Source organism: Populus euphratica, unplaced genomic scaffold (genome assembly GCF_000495115.2).
Source record: "Populus euphratica unplaced genomic scaffold, PopEup_1.0 scaffold1059.1, whole genome shotgun sequence".
NCBI classification, from domain to species: Eukaryota; Viridiplantae; Streptophyta; class Magnoliopsida; order Malpighiales; family Salicaceae; genus Populus; species Populus euphratica.
The window spans coordinates 31,044-41,041 of NW_011500911.1; positions in this window are offsets into that span (position 1 = coordinate 31,044).

Consider the following 9,998-nt stretch of genomic DNA (forward strand, 5'->3'; position numbering starts at 1 on the left):
GGTAAGACATAGGTCTACAACTTTCATATGGAGCCCAAGATCTAAAAAGGCTATTTTCAAGTCCAAATTGTTGTAACAACAAAAAAGCCCAAATCTGTCCTCCAACCCGAGCACTGTTCAGTATTTTGACTATATCTGGAGTTCTAGAAGTTGAAATGAGCTGAATGTTTTATACAAGAAATATGAGACAATTTCCTACAACTTTCATGTTTTCAAGTTGATTAGTACTTAAAAGTGCATTTTTATCATGGTTTTATATCATCATTTTGCACTTGAAGTATCAATAACTCCTTAATTAAAGCATGTTTTATAATAATATATCTAATAATATAAGATACCTTTAATTTGTGGTAAATGTTCATTTTAAATGCAGGCCTATCACATAAATGAAAGGATTGATTGATGACTTTAGGAACTTAAATTGCAAGGATAAAGAGATGGCCAAACTTAGAAAAGAGATGTCGGTGCAATCCAAACCGGAACACTGTTTGGTAATTGGGTCATATCTGGAGCTATATATCTCAGATTTAGGTCCAATTTATATGGATGGAAAGGTAAGACATAGGCCTACAACTTTGATATGGAGCCCAAGATCTAAAAAGGTCATTTTCAAGTCCAAATTGTAGCAACAACAAAGAAGCCCGAATCTATCATCCAGCCCGAGCACTGTTCAGTATTTTGGCCATATCTGGAGTTCTAGAACTCCAAATGAGCTGCATTTTTTACACAAGAAATCTGTGATAATTGCCTACAACTTTCATGTTTTCAACTGGCTCCAATTTTGACGTTATCAATGACGTTTTGGGTAGACAAGAGAAGATAAGGATTGTCACCAAGTCAAAAGTTGGCCACCCACTTATCAATTAGTCATCAAATCAATAGTTCCCAATTTTGGCCTATAAAAGGAGGCATTTGCCATGCATTTAGGCATCTTGGTGTTCAGATCAAGATCATGCTCTTCCTTTCTCTCTTTGTATTTTTTGTAATGTTTAGGCTTTGCTTTCATTAATATCAAGTTTATGCCTTTCATTTCCTTTCATTTACTTAGTTAAGTTTTATCTTATTTATATTCTTATTTTGTTTATTTACTTTTCTTCCTTTCATTATGTCTAGCTAAGTTTATTATGTCAAGGTGAAAAGGTTACACTAATGGTGTAAGAATAAGTATAGTGTAAACTTAATATGAACTTTAATGTTTGATACTAACATGTTTTGTATTTGTTATATTGTTCACTCTTTAATACTTTGCTTGTTCAATGATTAATCTTGATTTATGTTGTATAACACTTGGTACAACAAATGCTTGGCACTTTCATAGTTCATACTGTATGGTATAACCGACACCTGAGCTATGAAAGGAACTTGATTTGTTGTTAACATAAGTTATAATCATGAATGCTTGACGAGATTTACAAGTACTAGCATTAATCGAATAAGATGACTAATGTAATCATGTTAACAATCTATAATCTGATTGGAACCTCCTTTGTGTGTGGTTTCCAATTGAATAATAAGAGTTTATACTATACTTGTTTGACATACCATTAGTGGAACCTCTAACCTTGACATTTGTTATTATCATTGTTTAATCGTTAGTGAAACCTCTAACCTTGACATTTGTTATTATTATTGTTTAATCCTTACATTAATTTTCCATCTCTAAGTTCTCATCATCATCTTCTTCTTCTCTTTCTTTATTATTATTATTATTACTACCACTACTACTACTACTACTACTACCATAGGGTATCCTCATCATTTTTAGAAAATATGGCCGAAGAAGATAATCAATCACTTCATAATGAGAATAATGAGAATAACCGTGCTAGAACACTTAGAGACCACATGAATCCCATAAGAACAAGTGCACCATCATGCATAGTTTTTCCTCCCGATGCATCTCATTTTAATTTTAAACCAGGTATTATTCAACTTTTACCTTCTTTTCATGGCTTAGAATTGGAAAATCCATACTTGCTTTTAAGGGAATTTGAGGAGGTCTGCAACACATATAATAATTTAAATTGTAGCATGAACACCATCAGATTAAAGCTTTTTCCTTTTTCATTAAAAGATAAAGCTAAAACATGGCTACAAAATTTAAGACCAGGATCCATTCGTGCTTGGGATGAAATGCAACAACAGTTTTTGAAGAAGTTTTTCCCATCTCACAGAACAAACTCTTTCAAAAGACAAATCACTACTTTCACTCAAAAACCAGGAGAAACATTTTACCAATGTTGGGATAGGTATCGAGACTTGCTTAGTACTTGCCCTCATCATGGTTTTGAAACATAGAGATTGGTTTCACATTTCTATGAAGGGTTAACACCTAAAGATAGGCAAATGGTTGAATTGATGTGCAATGGAACTTTTGAAGATAAAGACCCTGATGAAGCAATGGAGTAGTTAGACTTGTTAGCTGAAAATGCTCAAAATTGGGATACCGCGGGTACTTATGAGGCACCGAGTAAAACTCAACCTCATATATCTAGTGGAGGTATGTACAACTTTAGGGAAGATCATGACCTTCAAGCCAAGTTTGCATCTTTAGCTAGAAAAATCGAGGCACTAGAATTGAAAAAGAGTGGTCAATTAAAATCTGTTGAAAACATTGTGTGTCAAATCTGTGAAACAAATGAACACTCAACCAACGATTGTCCAACCTTGCCTTCTTTTAAGGAATGTCTCCATGAACAAGCCCATGCTTTAAACAGTTTCGAAAGGTCCAATCATAACCCATATTTGCAAACAAACAATCTTGGTTTGAGAAATCACCTAAATTTCAGTTGGAAGAGTGACAATGCACAAACTTCACCACCATAGTTTCAAGCACACCATAATTTCCAAAATTCCCATGGATATGCACCTCTTTATGCTCCACCTCCTACAAGAAATGTTGAGGAAACTTTGTATGCATTCATTGAAAAGCAAGAGACAATCAACACTCAACTTGCTCAAAGCATAACATATTTTAAAGATACTCTTGCAAAATTCACATCTGCTCTCAGTTTTCAAGAGAAAGGTAAGTTTCCATCTCAACCACAACAAAATCCCAAGGGGCAATACAATGCAAATGCAAGTAGTCTTGGAAGCCAACACATGGATCAAGTCAAATCAATCACTACTCTTCGTAGTGGTAAGGTTATTGAAAAACCCACTCTTGAACCTTGTGAGAAAGATGATGAGTCAATCTTTGAGGGTAAGGAAGGGGTTGAATCTGAAAATTGCCAAGAAATGACTGATTTCCCGCCAGCACTTCCATTTCCTCATGCCATGACCGATCAGGAAGAAATCAAGGATGAAAAAGGCATCGAAAATGTTGATGTGGATCTTTTATCAAAAGTGACAATAGATTCGACACCCGACAATACACCAATCAATGATTACTTTTGATTAGTACTTAAAAATGCATTCTCATTAAGGATTTATGTCATGATATTGCACCTAAAGTATCATTAAATTCCCTAACAAAAACATGTTTTATATTAGCAAGTCTAAAAATATAATATACCTTTAATTCATGGTAAATGTTCATCCTAAATGCAGGTCTATCACATAAATAAAAGGATTGATTGATGAGTTTAAGGATTGAAATTGAAAGGATAAAAAGAAGGCCAAACTTAGCAAAGTGTTGCTGGTGCATTCCAAACTCGAACACCGTTCAGTAATTTGATCATATCTGGAGCTGTAGATATCAGATTTAGGTCCATTTTATATCGATGGAAAGGTAAGACATAGACCTACAACTTTCATATGAAGTCAAAGACTCAGTTCTACCGTTTTCAAGCCCAAATCTTAGCAACAACGAAGACGTCGGAAGCTGTCCTGCAGCTCAAGCACTATTCGGTTTTTGGCTCATATCTTGAGTTCTAGAAGTCCAAATGAGCTCTGGTTTTTTTTTATGGAAAGCTGAGACAATTGCCCACAGATTCCACAATTCAGTTGGCTATAATTCTGATGTGAGCAATGACGTTTTGGCCAGCCAACAATATCAAAAATCAGCCCACAATATCAAAAAACCAGCAGCCATTAATGTCAAAAACCAGCCACCAAATCAATGGATGCCCACCAATTCTTCAATCAATCAATAGTTCTGAAACTTAGCCTATAAAAGGAGGCATTGTCCATGTATTTAGTCATATTAATTTTCAGATCAAAGTTATCTTCTTGCTTTCTCTCTACATCTTTGTAATGTTCAAGTTTTCTTTTATGCTATAGTAATCTCTTGTTTATGCTCTTTCATTTCCTTTCCTATACTTAGTTAGCTTATATTATGTTTATGTTCTTATATTGTTTATTTGTGTTTTTCTCCTTCTTAATGTTTAGCTAAGTTAATTATGTCAAGGTGAAAAGGTTTCTCTAATGGTGTTAGAATATGTATAATATAAACTCAACATGAGCTTTAAATGTTTATATCCAAGAAAGATTGTTATTAACATGTTTTATCTTTTTATCTTACTAATTCTTAATACCTTGCTTATTAAATGTTTAATTTAGATTTGTGTTGTATAATATTTGGTACATCAAATGCTTGATCTTTCATAGTTTTCGGCCGAAATCGTTATTATGATAGAAACTTGATTTGTTGTTAACATAAACTAGCAACATGAATGCTTGATGATATTTATAAGTATGGTATTACTTATATAAGATAATTAATATGATCATGTTAGTAATTTATAATGAGCTAATAACGAGAAATCATCCGATTAGAACCTCCTTTGTGTGTGGTTTCTAGTTGAGTAATAAAAAGAGTTTATATTATATTTATTTGAAATACCATTAGTGAATCCTATAACCTTGACATATGTTTTGTTATTGTTTAATCCTTACATCAATATCACATCCCAAAACTTTCTTCAACTCCTTTTCTGTTATTATTCTCTTTAAATCTTTTTCTTTATTTGTAATTTATATAATTCACCTCCCTGTGGTTCGACCCCGGTCTTGCCGGGTTATTTTACTTTGACACTCCTGCACTTGGGATAAGACATCAACTCTTTGATCGTGTCAACTTTCCTGATAAATCTCTACTTTCTCTTAGTTCAATGCCTTGGTTTACTAAAAATATCAATTTTCTTGCTTTAGGATTTTTGCCAGCTCACTGGAGTACCGAAGACAAAAGAAAATTTTTGAGCAAAATGCAAGAATTTTATTGGGATGACCCTTACTTATTCAATTATTGTCCTGATCAAATATTTCGAAAATGCATTCCTGACAATGAGGTAAGTAATTTCATTAAATTTTGTCACTCTAAGGCACATGGGGTTCATTTCTCGTGAAAAAAGAGGATTGTAGAAATCCTACAAAGTGGATTTTACTGGCCCACCATGTTCAAGGACACACATGCATCCCACAAAATCTGTGAAAATTGTCAAAAGGTGGGATTTATTTCAAAACATAAAGAGTCTTTAAATAATCTTCTATTGACTCTTAAGTCTCATCATAGTCGAGATAAGCATTGTGCAATTCATGATTTATGGCCAATATTCCATAAGGAACATGCTCAACATAGTCTTGGGAATCTGACTAAAAAAGACCCTGTTTGCCGGTTTTTAAGAAAACTGGATGGGAAGCCTATCCCCGACCCATAGAGGGTGTTTAAGCTGTTCTTGGACGTAAAACCAAGGGAAAATGTGAGCCACAATCACAACTACGATTTGAATTTTCATTTGTAAAAATTTGTGTCTTTTGGTTTTATTAATAGCATAATATTTGTGTTTTGTTGTTTCTTATATTTTTTAAGTGTGTTTCAGGTTTGTCAGTGTTCGTTATTTCATGTGATATCTTCTATACCCTATCTTTCTACCCTAGAATATTGAGGACAATGTCTCGTTTTGGTTGGGGGGAGAGGGTAGTAGTTGATAAAAAAAAATTATTTTCCATTTCATAAAGCATATGCAAAATTGTTGTTACTATGACGGCAAAGTAAAGGAGATCTTTTTATGAATCTTAAGACGCATCTTAGTAACCATTCTTAATAAAGTCTATCATAATACTTCTTGAAATATTCAGATTTACAAACTCTCGCATTATTATCACTTAATTCTGCTCATATACTCATTTAACATGTATTCTTAAACCTTAATTTTCACACACACACTTTAACATATGATTGTGGGTTGCACATTGGATTATTACATTATTTATGTTCTTTTGTTAAAGGTAACAACTAAGGGAAAGGGATTGTATATAATTAAAAAAATAAAAAAGAAAAAAAAATGATGATAATAATAAAAATGTAGAGAAGTTTGGTTTCGTAGCCTCCCTAACCTAAGCAATTAAGCCCGAAGGGGTGTTTTAACACCTAATACCCTAAAGTCAACTGACTTGGGAGCTATTTGCCCAACACTTGTTATATGGGTTAAGGAGAAAAGCTTAAGGGAATCAAACATTGCACTATCTACATATCAGTATCTGCGACCCGAGTTACTAAGCTCATAGGGGTGTCTTAATACCTAATGCCCTAAGACCAACTGGTCTGGGAGTCATTAGCCGAAAGCTTATTACATGGGTTAAAGATGCATGGCGTTTTTAAATTATATGTATATATATTTAAAAAAAGGAAAAAAAAGACAAAAATAATAATCCCAACCCAAGGAAGTTAACCTTAAACATTAGAACAAAAATTTTGTTTTCTTCCAAGAAAAGCCCCATAATTATGTGTTGATACATTGAGTACAAAAGAAAGGTTTATGAATATCTTGTTAAGAGGTATTGAGCAGGTATATAAATTTAATGAGAGTTTGTTTATCTGGATAGATTAATGGAAGTTAAATGATGAATACCTTGCTTTGTGGAATTTGCAAATTATTTTTCTTTTTTAACGCTTTGATTAGTAGGGACTAGTAATAAGCTGGTTGGGGGGGTGATTAGTACTTAAAAGTGCATTTTTATCAAGGTTTTATATCATCATTTTGCACTTGAAGTATCAATAACTCCTTAACTAAAGCGTGTTTTATAATAATATATCTAATAATATAAGATACCTTTAATTTGTGGTAAATGTTCATTTTAAATGCAGGCCTATCACATAAATGAAAGGATTGATTGATGACTTTAAGAACTGAAATTGAAAGGATAAAGAGATGGCCAAACTTAGAAAAGAGATGTCGGTGCAATCCAAACCGGAACACTGTTCGGTAATTGGGTCATATCTGGAGCTTTAGATCCCAGATTTAGGTCTACTTTATATGGATGGAAAGGTAAGACATAGGCCTACAACTTTTATATGGAGCCCAAGATCTAAAAAGGCCATTTTCAAGTCCAAATTGTTGCAACAACAAAGAAGCCCAAATCTGTCCTCCAGCCCGAGCACTGTTCAGTATTTTGGCCATATCTGGAGTTCTAAAAGTCCAAAAGAGCTGAATTGTTTACACAAGAAAGCTGAGACAATTACCTACAACTTTCATGTTTTCAAGTGGCTCCAATTTTGACGTTATCAATGACGTTTTGGGCAGAAAAGAGAAGATAAGGATTGTCACCAAGTCAAGAGTTGGACACCCACTTATCAATTAGTCATCAAATCAATAGTTCCCAATTTTGGCCTATAAAAAGAGGCATTTGCCATGCATTTAGGCATCTTGGTCTCCAGATCAAGATCATGCTCTTGCTCTCTTTCTTTGTATTTTTTGTAATGTTTATACTTTGTTTTCATTAATATCAAATTTATGCCTTTCATTTCCTTTCCTTTACTTAGTTAACTTTTATCTTATTTATGTTCTTATTTTGTTTATTTATTTTTCTTTCTTTTATTATGTCTAGCTAAGTTTATTATGTCAAGGTGAAAAGGTTACACTAATGGTGTAAGAATAAGTATAGTGTAAACTCAATATGGACTTTAATGTTTGATACTAACATGTTTTGTATTTGTTATCTTGTTCACTCTTTAATACTTTGCTTGTTAAATGATTAATCTTGATTTATGTTGTATAACATTTGGTACAACAAATGCTTAGCACTTTCATAGCCCATACTGTATGGTATAACTGACACCTAAGCTATGAAAGGAACTTGATTTGTTGTTAACATAAGTTATAATCATGAATGTTTGACGAGATTTACAAGTATTAGCATTAATTGAATAAGATGACTAATGTAATCATGTTAACAATCTATAATCTTATCGGAACCTCCTTTGTGTGTGGTTTTCAATTGACTAATAAGAGTTTATACTATACTTGTTTGACATACCATTAGTGGATCCTCTAACCTTGACATTTATTGTTATCATTGTTAAATCTTTACGTTAATATTCCATCTCAAAGTTCCCATCTTCTTCTTCTTCTTCTTTTTCTTTATTATTATTATTAGTATTACTACTACTACTACTATTATTAGTACTATTATTATGATTATTATTATTATTGCTGTTATTACTATTATTATTGTTCTTGTTATTATTGTTATTGTTGTTATATTATTGTTATTTATAATTTGTACAATTAACCTCCCTGTGGTTCGACCCCGGTCTTGTCGGGTTATTTATTACTTCGACACTCCTGCACTTGGGAGAAGACATCAATCTTTTAGTCGTGTCACTTCCTCATCAACATATTCCAAAGAACAAAATCTTTCATCATGAATTAAAGTTCTCTCCAATGGATCCTTGATCCACACTCTCTCAAAGTGTTCTTGACAAACTGTTTGGATCAAATCTACCTCTCTAATGTCCTCATGTTCCCCAATTTGTTTGGAGACATTGAATATGTTCATCTCCATAATCATATTCCCAAAAGACAATTTCATCACCCTATTCCTACAGTTAATTAAGGCATTTGATGTAGCTAGGAAAGGTCTCCCTAAAACGACTAGGATGGGAGCATTAGAACCTTGAATCGGTGCGGTGTCTAACACTACAAAATCAACAGGAAAGTAGAATTTATCTACTTGGACCAACACATCCTTAACAATACCCCTGGGAATCTTGATTGACCTATCAACTAATTGAAGGGTGATTCGAGTAGGCTTGATTTCTCCTAAACCTAATTGTTCGTAAACAGTGTAGGGTATTAAATTCACACTTGCTCCTAAATCCAACAAAGCTTGATCTATCTTATGACTTTCAATAATGCATGAAATGGTAGGACAACCAGGATCTTTGTATTTGGGAGGGGTCTTAAACTGGATGATCGCACTAGCATGTTCAGTCAGAAAAGCTCTTTCTTTCACATTCAATCTCCTTTTGACTGTGCATAAATCCTTAAGAAACTTTGCATAAGATGGAACTTGTTTAATTGCATCAAGGAGTGGAATATTGACTTTCACTTGTTTGAACAATTCATAGATTTCTGAGTTCATAAGATCTTGTTTAGGTTTCCCTAACCTTTGTGGAAATGGTGCTCTAGGAACAAATTCTAAATCACTCACTTTGACTCTAATTTTTCTTGAATCATCTCCTTTCTCACTCATCTCTTTCTCATTTATCTCACCTTCTTTTTCACTCAAACTCTCATTTGTCACTTGTGTTTTGATTCCCTCTTCACTTTCCCTAGATTTCTCCTCCACAATACCTTTAGGAATCCTAAAACCTATACCTTTGTCAACAATCTTTCCACTTCTAAAGGTAGTGATGACTTGGACTTGTTCATGGTTTGAAGGTTCACTAGGTGAGGATTCACTCATGTGTACCTGACCTCTAGGATTGGGCATTAGTTGAGCTGGGATTTTTCCCTTCTCTTGAATGCTTAGTGATTGAGTCAACTTAGTTAGTTGACTTCGAATGTCATCTACGGTCCTATTGGTCTGGTCTTGGAATTTGTAAGCTTGGTTGTTGATTCCTCCTTGCGTTTGCATGAATTGTTGAAGAGTATCCTCTAGGGATCTCTTATGAGGTGGTTGGTATGTGTTATGTGTGGGAGCATGAAATGGTTGGGGTAGAGGTTGAAATGTTTGAGGTACTAAAGAGCCCTCATTTCTCCATCCAAAATTTGGGTGGTTCCTCCATGTAGGATTATAGGTTTCAGAGTAGGGATTGCCTACTTGGTTTGGAAATG